The sequence below is a fragment of the Bidens hawaiensis genome, unplaced genomic scaffold (assembly GCF_021521415.1).
Source record: "Bidens hawaiensis isolate Kalapana, Puna unplaced genomic scaffold, B.hawaiensis_p1.1 tig00049037_1, whole genome shotgun sequence".
Taxonomy (NCBI): domain Eukaryota; kingdom Viridiplantae; phylum Streptophyta; class Magnoliopsida; order Asterales; family Asteraceae; genus Bidens; species Bidens hawaiensis.
The window spans coordinates 72,552-85,946 of NW_027498772.1; the positions used below are offsets into that span (position 1 = coordinate 72,552).

At 35.8% G+C, this 13,395-nt stretch overlaps 1 pseudogene across 1 annotated transcript; it reads left to right on the plus strand.

Annotated features, from left to right (window-relative positions):
- The first annotated feature begins 5,034 nt into the window (after positions 1 to 5,034).
- LOC143597783 (linamarin synthase 2-like) lies at positions 5,035 to 9,501 on the plus strand (annotated as a pseudogene). The gene is made up of 2 exons (XR_013146991.1): positions 5,035 to 5,540; positions 8,565 to 9,501. The product of XR_013146991.1 is annotated as a linamarin synthase 2-like (transcript).
- The last annotated feature ends 3,894 nt before the right edge of the window (positions 9,502 to 13,395 follow it).

Genomic DNA, 13,395 nt, shown 5'->3' on the forward strand with positions numbered 1-13,395 from the left:
GAGTTGCAATCCTATGATCAACACCATATCGTTTAAGCAATTTCCCGAATTTAAAGTTCTTAAAATGAGATCCCCCATCACTTATGATGGTTCTGGTGACTCCAAATCTAAAAAATATGTTACTTTGAACGAAATTGCAAACGACTATGTGATCATTTGTCCTAATGGCTATCACCTCAACCCATTTAGAAACATAGTCGACGGCCACTAGGATATACAAATTACCGTGCGAATTCAGAAACGGGCCCATGTATCGGGTTCAAGGGCATCTCGTCCCTCTTAGAAATGCCCCCGAGTTGTTGACACTTTAAACAGTGTGTCGCGAACTCGTGAGCATCCTTAAACACTGATGGCCAAAAGAAACCGCTCGTTAAAACTTTTCGAGCGGTTTTCTAGCCACTAAAATGACCACCACACGCAGACGAATGTGCGTTTTCCAACACCGATCTGACATCCTCCTCTGGTATGCATCGTCTGATCATCTGATCTGCACCAATCTTGAACAAGTATGGATCGTCCCAAATGTACTGTTTAGCTTGGGACTTCAACTGTTTCTTCTTTCTCCTTAGCCAATGCTTCGGTAAGTCACCTGCAACTTTAAAATTAACAATATGAGCAAACCAGGGATTTTGTGAGACTGTCAAGATGTGCTCATCCGGGAAGGACTCGTTAATGGGCCCATCTGTGTTCCCATTTTCCACCATAATTCGGGACAAGTGATCTACAACAACATTTTCACTTCCTTTCTTGTCCTGAATATCTAGATCAAATTCCTGCAGTAGCAAAACCCATCTGATGAGCCTCGGTTTTGCATCCTTGTTATCCATGAGGTACCTAACTGCAGAGTGGTCAAAATAAATAATTACTTTACTTCCCCAAATATATGATCTGAATTTATCTAGAGCATATACTACTGCTAGTAACTCTTTCTCGGTTGTTGTTTAATTCAATTGCGCCTTCGAGAGAGTTTTACTCGCATAGTATATAGCAACGGGTTTCTTGTCAACCCGTTGACCCAAAACAGTCTCGACCGCATAATCACTTGCATCACACATTATTTCCAAAGGTAAATTCCAATCGGGTGATTGCGAGATCAGGGCTTCAACTAATTTCAATTCAGAATGTCAAAGGCCTTAGCACATTCATCATTAAAGTCAAACGGGGCATCCTTAAGTAATAAATTGCATAAGGGTTTGGTAATATCACTAAAACCCTTAATAAACCGTCTATAAAACCCGACATGCCCCAAAAACGATTTAATGCCTTTGACATTCGTGGGATGAGGTAGAGTAGAAATAACTTGGACCTAAGCCCGATCCCACGACTTGACACAACATGGCCCAATAAAATTCCCTCTTGGACCATAAAATGGCTCTTTTCCCAACTAAGAACCAAGTTTGTTTCGATACATCTTTTCAAAACTCTTTCGAGTTGATTTAAACATGACTCGAAAGATGTGCCGAGGTCCGAATCTATGTGGCGGGTTACATACTCAAGAAAACCAAAGTTCACCATTGTAAAGTAAAGTCTTTGGATTAAAAGTTCTTCCTTACAAACTGAAATGAACTTTAAGGTGGCATATTTTCTCTTTCCCTATCTCACATTCACATATGTATACATTATGTATATATAGTTTTAATAATTTTTTAATGGGGTTTGCATAGGTTTGTTATGGAAAAAAGTGAGGTTTTTGAGAAAAGTTTGGAATATGATGTGGCAGTTTGTATATGTTTGTTGTTGTGGATGCTCTAAGTTACATGATTACTTCTTTAAATTTGAAAAGACTAAAATGCCCTTAATCTTAATAAAAAAAGTTAACAGAAGTTAATGTTAATACCTAAACTCGATACAAATTTGAAAGCTTAAAACCCAAACCTGTTAATTTAAAACCTTAGTACCCAAAGATGTTACTTTACTTAAAACCTCGGACACCATATGTGTAATTGTGCCTAATAGAAACGACTAAAACCATAACAAAATGTCATTTAAGGATACCCATTGAAAGTCGTATTTTTAAAAGTACCTGGTCTATAATTTGTAAAAGTTTGTTTATATGACGAAAACTGTAACTTCCTTGCGAAACAAAAAGTGTAACAACAACTGATAGCCGACAAATTCACCGAGCAAAATTAAAATTTTATGATGCAAAGGTGGACAACTCGACATCTTTGGAAAGATTTCACGAGCAATTGGATAAGTTCTTTATGATGCAAAGGTCGACATCTTTGGAAGGATTTCCTTTGTTATTTTATATTTATAGTCTTATATACATATATACACACAATATATGTAAAAAGAAATTTATTATAAAAATCATTAGATTAAATATAAAAATTAAGTGATGTTGCGTACATTGATATGGAAGTTTGTGGATGTTTGATAGTGAGACAAAAGAAGTTTTTTGAGAAAAAATTAAATTTATCTGATTTTATCGAAGTGGATGTTTGTGGTAATTTGCATTGGAGATGCTCATAGACACGATGATGAGAGGTGTATTTTGATGGTCCAGTCCCGAGTGGAACCACCTACGGCCTACCACAAGTTCATTATCGATCATGAATTTTTAAAATAAACAAACTGATTGAAAGGTAATATTGGATGGTTAATTATTAAGAATCACTATTTTTTAATCAACTTGAAGAATCATTGAATTTTCTAATATTTAACCCATCCATCTAAAGAGTTGAATATTATTTAATCAATTATTTAATATAACACGCATAAATAATAAAAAGTCAGGGATATTCGAATCACATACCTACTCGAATGTATTACTCGTTAAAAGAAAACTAGTTTTTATACCTCATCGCAACAACCTAACACGTTGAGTTAAAAGATTCATCATTATTTAACAACCAGCCACTAACCAACACACATTGCAATATAACAAAAACAATTACATTTTTTTGAATTTTCCGACCATAAGCCAGAAACCCAAACAAATAAGAAGAAAGAAAATTCAAACGGAGGGTGTTTAATGCCAATTTTAATGGTTTTTAAGTTAAACTTGTGAGTCCAGGCGTTAACACCGATTTTTGTCGTCCAAACCAAAACTAAACTAGTTTTAATAGAAACTGAACCGATACTAACAGTCTGATTCCAGTTGTGTTTCACAATTAAGATTATTAATTTAAATACCATCAGTTCTAACTAAACACCAACAAAATACGATAGTTAAGAGGACCATAACAGCAAGAATGATAGTTTTAGTCACATAAATCGTAAACATTAATAAGATGAAATAATAACAAGAACAAAGATTATAAAAATCATACTGAAATTAGGTTAATTTAAAGTTTACTTGTATTAAAATGGATTTTGTTCAATTATATTTTAACTATACCCAATAAGGTGAAATAAACTTTAAATGATAGTTTCTCATGCATTTGACCCGAATTCAAGGGTATGGGTCTTACCAAAGCCATATAGCCATTAAACGGGTTATAATATCTCATTATATTAAAATTAATCTCACCGAATATTTGATATAAAAATCCTATAAAATAAGGATATAATAAAAATTAATATCCAATTTTATTAAAAAAAATATTATTTATAATTATGAAACAATTTTATAGTAAAAGATAAGCGGGTTATGGGTCTGATCAAACCCAGATAGATTTTAAACATGTTATAACATCTCATTTATTTGTGAAACCATTTCATTATCAAACCCTAAGTATATTATTAATTACTTACAATAAATAAAATTAAAATACTATAAAAATATATCAATATTCTAAACCCTAATTTAATTTTCAATATGGATTTAGTTACACGATTCTTATTTCTTTTAAGTTTAACTTAAATGAAAAGTTTCACAAAATAATATCAAAATTATAACAAATGAACATAAACGAATAATTAAAAATTAAGTGGAAAATTCATTCAACGTTTCATTAAAAAATGAACAAACCCAACATAAATAAATCGAAATAGGTTTGAGTATATTATTAACTTCTTATATACTTGTATATATAATTACTCTACTTAATTATCACGTTTAGCACTTAATTTCATTTGTACGTTAACTTTCCCCTATATATATATATAACAAAATACATCTAATACTACATAATAAAAAAATAAAAATGCATTCATTTACCGTTTGGACCGATTCATATGGCTGATTTTTGGTATAAACCGTGAACACAACCGTTCACTATGGTTTGAAAATTTTGAAACCGTCCGAAAGTAAAAGAAAAAATAACAATTGTAAAACCAAACAGATGACTGGGTTAAACAATTTCAAGGTTTTAAACTGAACCATGAACACTCATAATTGTTAGATGATTAACAGAGTCTGCGTTCAAACACTTGTCTCATCGCGCACACCCTCTAGTATACATCTTAATCTTAAATATATATATATATATATATATAAACAAAACATTTAAAAGTTCTCTAGTTGCTCCCCACCCCGCTCTCAAGCCACCAGATTTTTTTATTTGTAGAGGCTTCTCATACATTTGACCGAATTCACAAAGTATGGGTCTCACCAAATTCAGATAACTCTTAAACGGGTTACAACATCTCATTAACTTAAAAACTAATCTCACCAAATATTTGATATGAAAATCCTATAAAATAAGGATATACTAAAACTTAATATCCGATTTTTCTTTTTTAAAAAAAGATATTATTTACAATTAAAAATCAATGTATAGTAAAAAAAAATAAACGGGTCATGGATCTCACCAAACTCGGATAGCTTTTAAACGGGTTATAACATCTCGTTTATTTGTGAGACCCTTTCATAATCAAACTCTAAGTATATTATTAATTTACTTACAATAAATAAAATTAAAATCCCAAATATATATAAATATTAGAAACGAAAAATATAAAACAAATCCGTAATAAAGGGTAAAGCTAGTATATAATATTGAATCAAATTATTAAAAAAAATTGCTATTATTATTTTAGCCATTTAGAAAAAACTGATTAAGGATAAGGAAAAAGATAACAATATAATACTATAGAATATACAACTAAACCAATAACACTCGTAATGTAAGTTCCTAACCTAACAAAATGGGTTCCATAACTAAACCCCATGCAGTTCTAGTCCCATACCCATCACAAGGCCATGTAACCCCTTTCATGAAGCTAGCAAAGCTTCTACACTCCCATGGCTTCCACATCACCTTTGTCAACACCGAATTCAATTAACCACCGCCGCCTCATCCGTTCCAAAGGCCGAGAATCCGTCAACGGCTTGCCAGATTTCCGGTTCGAGACCATCCCAGACGGTATGCCCCACTCGGATAGAGACGCCACTCAGGACGTGCCCATGCTTTGTGACATGACTAGAAAGACATGTTTGGGTCCGTTCAAAGAGTTGTTGTGTCGGTTGAACTCATTGACCGGGGTTCCTCCGGTCAGCTGTGTGATTGGAGATGGTGTGATGAGCTTTGCCATAAAGGCGGCTATGGATTTAGGTATTCCTGAGGTTCAGTTTTGGACTTCTCCTGCGTGTGCTTTTATGTGTTATTTGCACTATAGAGAGTTCATGCAAAGGGGGATTTTTCCCTTTAAAGGTTGGTGAACATATTTATTATATACTAACAGATATAATATACATATGCATATTTAGGGTGCACATCTTTTGATTCGATTTTTGGTTTGGTTTAAATCTATACCGGAAACCATAACCAAAATTCCGTTTTTCAAAAATATAACAGAAACTATGGTTGGATTTAACCAATTACCTAGCTTAATTGGGGACTATAAAATGGGACGACTTTTGTCATGTGACGTCTAGTTGGCAAATGGGGGATTTTTTGTTGTGATGTTATAGCTCAATGCACACACACAGGCACGCGTGCACACACACACACACATATAGTTAGGATCAAACACAAATGAAATTAAAGTGTTAATTGTGAGAATCAAATAGAGTAATTATATATACAAGTAGAGTAATTATGTGATTACATAATTACTATACCTCTATGTGTGTGTGTGTGTGTAGGGTGGGGTTATAATAAGTAGTGTGTGTTTTAGAAGTGTAAGAAGTAATCTGGTGCGTTAGATATGTTGATCTGACGATGGATATGAAAAGTATATTTATTATGAGGTGTGTTTTATTAGATCTAATAGTGAAAATACACTTTCTACACTTTTTAGGAAAAAATATTTCTTATCATAACCTTGCTCTCTCTATATATATCACACACACACATACACATATATATATATGTATATATCACACATATATACTAAATAAAATAATAGCAAACCACAAAACAACTTAGGCGAAATGTATTTATCACCCTCATCATTATCACTCCTTTTGTAGCCTGAGGGGACGATGTTCCCCTCCCAAAGTTATCGTCCATTTTTATAGCCCATTACGTATAGCCTTACCAATCAACTTTTAGTCTAGTCTAGCTAGTGGTATCATAACATCTAGTAAATGTGTTTTGTTTTTTCCTTTTGTTTCCCAAAATAATTAAGAGTTTTAATCTCATGATAGGTTTTGAAGTAGATTTATGATTAGGTTTATCATGTCTATTAGTTAAGTTGTTTACAAGGTCACCTTCATTATTGACTTGTCTTAAAATTAATAAGTAAAAGTTTTTCTCATTTCCTAATAGTTATTAACTAGTATTAACCCCCACCGTGTTGCGGTGAGGTGAAAACCATTAAAAAAATTAACCTTAAAACATTTTTCGAACCCATGTGTTGATGGGCCGGGGACGTAGGATCCGTGCTTTGTGACAGGACTTTTAAACCGAACGAAAAGACCTAAAAACGTTCAATCATGGCCATTTGTTATGGCTTGTTAACACGTGAAAAATAGACCGAAAAATAAAACATAAAAATAATAACAAGGTCGTCTCATGACCGAAAAGTTAAATGAGGAAGATAGACATAAGAACATTGAACAACACGCATGTGTTGCGGCGTGTAAATTTGCAAAATTTAGACTAAAACATTAAATGAAAATTTTGTAAAAGAAGAAAAGTATTAGGCTATGTGTAATGGAGGGGCTACAAAATGAAGCGTTTTGCGTCATGTGGCACCCAGTCAGCAAATGGTGGGTTTTTTTTTGGGTGTAATGGTGTTTTAGCCCAATATAACAATTATAATAATAATATAACCAAAGAGAAGCAAGGCGACAAGCAGTCCTCACCCCCCCCCCCCCCCCCCCCCCCGCCCACACACACACACACACACACAATTCGCCCAGAGAGCGGTGTTCGCGCCCCAAATTGCCTGATTTCGTCCCTAAATTTCGCCCACTACGTATGGCCTTAGAGAACAAAATTGAAAGTAGAAAATTGTTGAGATTAAAAATGAAACATACTTTGTGGCAAACTTGTAAAAAATAAAAGGTATATGGACTAAAGATAAACTATGAAAACTATAGGATGAAAAATAAAAAAGAAAAAAAATTGGAAAAAAAAACCTTAATGCAAAATGTTCAAGCCATGATGCATACAAATCTTTACAATTGTTATATATATATATATATATATATATATATATATATAATTATCAATAGATTACGGACAAGTTAAAATACAAATAGAAAACAAAAATAAGAAGTGAAAGGATTTGTGACAAAAAAAAACCTTTAAAAATAAATTTAAAACAATTATAATTTAAAATATAAATAAAAACGAAAAAATTTAAAAAACTACAATATTTCCGTCATTATTCACGTTAAAAAAACCAAATTTGACAAAAAGACACATTGCTGAGATTAAAAACATAATGACTAAAATGAACGAAAGACACAATAGATCGCAAAATATAACACAATGCCGAACAAATATAACACAATTTGAGTTTTATAACACAATATAATGAAAAAAAAGACACAATCAATAACGAAAATAAACACAATGATATACAAAATGATACAATGATCTTTTCCATTCACCATTGTGTCTTTTCTTTAAAACGAGAAAGGCGTGGAAACATTTTTGTGTTTTTACTTTTTTCGTTATTTTTTTTTAATTTTTAGTTATAATTTTTTTAAGAGATTTTTGTTTGGCTACAAATCCCTCACTTTTTGTTTATCTTTTTAGAATAATTTGACCAATCGATTTGATTTGGTTAATACTCTTTTGTAAACCCGTCACTACAACCGAACCAATATAGTTATTAGTTGGTTATAAAACATATTAAAATTGAGCTATCATTCACAAATTACAACAAAAACAGTTGTAGCATTAGCGACTGGATTAGTGACAGAAACCAGATTGTCGCGAGGTTAGCGACTGTAACAAAATGCGTCACAAATCCAGCCGCTAGAGTTTCGGCCACATATTCAGTTGATAATATTGCGACATGCACTCCGGATACTAAAGTAGTTGTATAATTATTCTGGTTACAAAGGTTATTTGCCACTAGGGTGACTGCGAGAATTTGACGGTCACATATTAGTCGTTTTTGTTAGTTATGGTTTTATATTTTCTTTCAGTTGCCATTTAGTTAGTTTAGTTCGTTTTTGTTAGTTATGGTACAATATATGCTCTTCACCTTACATAAAGATTGTTTAAATTTCTAGGATTTGAATATTAACACTAAAAGTATACATAAACCTTTTGTAGACGATAACTATTTGACGGATGGCAGGCTAGAAAAACCAATTGATTGGATCCCGGGGATGACCAATCTTCGTTACAAGGATATTCCAAGCTTCATCAGAACAACGATCCAAACGATATCATGTTCGATTTCGTGGGAGAGGAAGCCCAAAATAACTTAAACGCACCCGCGATCATCTTCAACACGTTCGATGCATTGGAACACAAAGTAGTAGAAGCGATTGCTTCAAAATTCAATTACCCAGACGTATACACAATAGGCCCTCTTCCTTTACTAGCCAGATATGTACCGGACGACAATCCAGTACAGTCACTAAACTCGAGTTTGTGGAGGCCAGACTCGAGTTGTTTACACTGGCTAGACCAAATGGAAGAAGGGTCTGTGATCTATGTCAATTATGGTAGTGTGACTACCATGACTGACCAACACCTAGTCGAGTTTGCGTGGGGCCTGGCAAACAGTATGCAGCCGTTTTTATGGGTGGTTCGACCCGATGTGACCATGGGGGATTCGGACGCGTTGCCAGAAGAATTCTTTGATGAGATTAAGGATAGAGGGATGTTGGTGAGTTGGTGTGATCAAGAAAAGGTTTTGGCTCACCCTTCGGTTGGTGCGTTTTTGTCACATTGTGGATGGACCTCGACTACTGAGAGTATACTTGAAGGGGTCCCTTTGATTTGTTGGCCGTTCTTTTCGGACCAACAAACGAATTGTCGGTTTGCGTGCACCGAATGGGGGATCGGGATGGAGGTTAATCATGATGTGAAGATAAATGAAGAAGTTCTTGTTAGGGAGATGATGCAAGGGGATAAAGGGAAGGAAATGAGAACAAAGGCCAAAGAATGGAAAAGGAAAGCAAAAGAAACTACTGATGTTGGTGGTTCATTATATAATAATTTCCAGAGGTTTATTAAAGAGGCCCTTCATTACCATATTTGATGTTTAAGATACTTTTGATTCATGAAAATTGAAAATGTGATTGATATTTATGGTTTTCTTTATCTACATGTTGTTTGTTTTTTCTAATGTGTGTAAATTGCACTCTCTATATGCATGTGTAATATTAAAAACCATTAATCATCTATACCTTCTATCTCACATACTTATCCTATTCATACGTTAATTTGAGCATGGTTTACAACTCTTTTTTAAGCATTTTAATGTTTGCAACTCTGTCTTAAGCATTTAAATAGTACTTAGTGGTTTGTTTTAGCCATCGGTAGTTTAGGGGTTCGGTATGCTATCTAAATTTTACCGGATTTTTGCCTTTGGTGTCATACCGAACATTTTTGGTACCTGTACTCATTTTTTGTGAGTTTCGGTAACGATACTTTCAGTACCGGTATGCTACCGATACCTAGCGCATCCCTAATCATTGTAGCTTCCTGTTGAATGTGGTCAGTTCTAAATTTGATAGTGTATTTGGCAGCAAATTTTTTTGGTACATTTGGCTTCTTTCTCTCTATTTTGTATGTGGTTAACCTAAAAGATCCCTGAGAACATAGATAATCAGCCTGAAAAGTGTTTTATTGTTACACTTTTTGGTAAACCCTTACCAATATAATTAAACAAGTAAATAAACAGTAAGCCCACACGCGGCAACGTACGAGTCTGAACCAAGTTTGAATTATAAGTTAATCTAAACATATTTTAATGAATAATCTAGTGGCTTTATAGTCACGCTTGTAAGGTTATATGTAGTGAGCGTCGGTTAGGGGTGAGAAAGGGCGCAAACACCGCCCCCGTGGGCGATATTTGGGCGATTAGGGGCGGGGCGGGGCGGGGATAGTTTGTCGCCGGCGAGTGTGAAAAATAATAATATTATATTATTATTACTGTTTGACAACGGTCAAATATAAATTTTTTTTTATTTAATTTAAACAATATATATATATATATAAACATCAACCATTCTTCTCCATTTTATACACAAATCATACCCAAATTCTTACAAAAAAATAACAAAATGAATCTTAGAAACAACCCGAACCAACCGAACTACCAATTCCCTAGTTACGGTCAAACGTATGGTTCGTAATCGAGCCAACCGAACCAACCGAACTTACAATGGAACCCGATGAACCCGAACCAACCGAGCTATCCGTATCAATTTTCCGACCCGAACCTAAATATGTACGCCAACTATCTCAGCCCCCAAAACACAATGCCGGCGTTCGGGTCTACACCACCGGAGTCGGAGCCGGTGACGGTGCCGGAGACGCAAACGTCACGGGGCTCCGGTTCAAGCCAAAAGCCGACCTGTAAACACAAAAAAAACAATCGAGGGAGCCGATGGCGCAACATGATCCATACAAGCATTGGAGCGAGTAGGAGGAGGTGGCCCTCGCAAGGGCTTGGATCGTCGTTTCGGAGGATCCCGGCGTCGGTAAGTTTTTTAATATTAAGTATTTATTAAAAATGTATTTAGTGTTTATTAAAATGTATACTAATTGATACAAATAATTTTAATTTGTAGCTAACTTTCAAGCCACCGGGGTGTTTTGGAAGAAAGTCTTTGAAGCTTGGCTCGCGATAACCAATAAACCCGAAGACTACCGTGGAAAAGAAGTGGTTCAAGCCCACTGGAAGGGGCTTAACGACGATTGTCAAAAATTTGCCGGCATAATTAATCGGTTGCAGGGCCCGGCTGGTGTAGCGGGCATAACGACGGCGACATTATAACTCAAGCCTCAAGCGACTTTCGAGCTCAGGGCCAAACTTTTGAGCGGCCCGGGAAACCGTTCAAGTATTTGAATTGTTGGAAAAAACTACGCGGTTGCGCGAAATGGAGCGGGGCACCAACCGTTCCCGTCGCCCGACGAGCCGGCTCATCCCGACAATTAAAAAGGTCGAAGACATCGTCGTCATCAAATCCGAGCACACTAAACACACCCTCCGATTCTCGTAGCTTCTTCCTGGACGACAGGGTTAATTTAGCCGACGATTTTAATATACCCGACGAAGATGAGGTAGAGGAGTTGCCTCGACCACGCGGGAGATCGAGGAAAAATAAGGGGGAAGGTTCGTTGTTAACACGATTCAATACGGAGCCCGTTGAAATAAACGAGTTGGTCGGTCGTTTGGAAACAAATGCCACCGTAATTGGAAACGACCTTCGAGCATCCAACAAACAACAAGAAAAGCTGAACCACACGTTAGAATTACTTCAAATGAAAGACGACTACGAATCCCTCAAAGCGGAGGGGTTTCATGAGGATGCCGCATTATTGTTTCAACGACGACGTGAAAAAATGCGCGAATATTACGGATATTAGTTTTTTTTTAGTTATGTTTTTTTTTTAATTTTTTTCTTTAGTTATGTTTTTTTTACCTTTTTAGTTATGTATTTTTTTTGTATTTCTTTTTAATTCTAATGCATTTTTATTTAATTATTTAAATAAATTGGTTTTTATTTAATTAGTTTAATTATAAAAAGAAAATAATAAAAAACACACGGTGGGCCCAACTTGTAACCCCTACACCATTACACCCTAAAAACAAATTTCCACTCCATGCTGACTGTGGGCCCAACTTGTATTTGATTCAAACCCTATGGCATGCATAATATTAAATTCAAAAGTTGAGGATAACATACCTTACACCGTGCTAGATAAATGTGTACTAAACAATGTTTGGTGTTGAAACAACTACAAACTTTGAGTTAATTTATGGGCTAAACTCCTGTCATTTTTGAAGAAACGTGGATCGACTCACTGGTAGACGATCTACTTTCCTCGGGTGTGATTATGCTATTTCACCGATGGTTTCTCTTGGATCTGGGTTCTTCCACCTACAAAATGAACAGCACCGTAAACTTACCCCTCAGAAAGGGACAGAGGGGTCCTCTTTGGGGTAACCCTCCGGTGTGAGAATAAGTATTTGTGGGAGAAGATAATAATATGTGAGAGTAAGGAATTTAGAGTGTATTGCTTAATAGCTGAATACTCTGTTATTGTCTGTTTCAGTCTGCTATCTGATGATATTGGATGTGATATTTATAGTGCTAGGGTTTCCACTGATTGGGCTTAGACCTAATCAGGGCCTTGCTGGCCTCCTCCAATTGCTTTGCGCCACGTGTCCTTGGGGACACCTGGTGCTCTTTCATTGGTTATAATCACGTGGTAGCACATGGTTTATGCTGAGTTGTCCACCTTTCATTGGCAGCTGTCGACATCAGCACATTCTTATTCCTTAAAAAGATACCTTCTGGAAGGTTGTCTGACGTGCACAATCAAGGTTGCCCTAATCCTGATTTGGATAAGGACGAGGTTGATTATGTGCATGTGTGATATGCGCCAATCCTGAGGATGCGCGAGGTCTTCTCTTTATTCTCACGCGCAGATGTTTCATGCACAGAAGTGATATGCACGAGCATGTGATATGCGCCACGCGCTGATGCGCCACGCGCATATGTGATATGCGTGAGCATATGTGATGCGTGAGCATATGTGATGCCTGAGCATCTGTGGTGCCTGGGCATATGATGCCTGAGCATGTGATGCATGAGCATATATGATGCCTGAGCATCTGTGGTGCCTGGGCATATGATGCCTGAGCATGTGATGCATGAGCATATATGTGATATGCGCCATGCGCATAGGTTTTGGCTTTGTGCCTTCATAATGTCTTGATTTTAAGCCTCTTGTCTATATCTTGTGGGTTGACCCGCCTTGCTCGGTGTTGAGGCGGGTACATACCTCTTCAAGCCCCCCCAGTCTAATGTGTGTCTTGTCTCGCGCGAGTGAGGCAAGATAGATATTAGACTTAACAGTTTGTTCTTTTAGTAGGGGTTTGTCTTTTTCTTCTAATTATTCATCGTTGCGCGAAATTCTA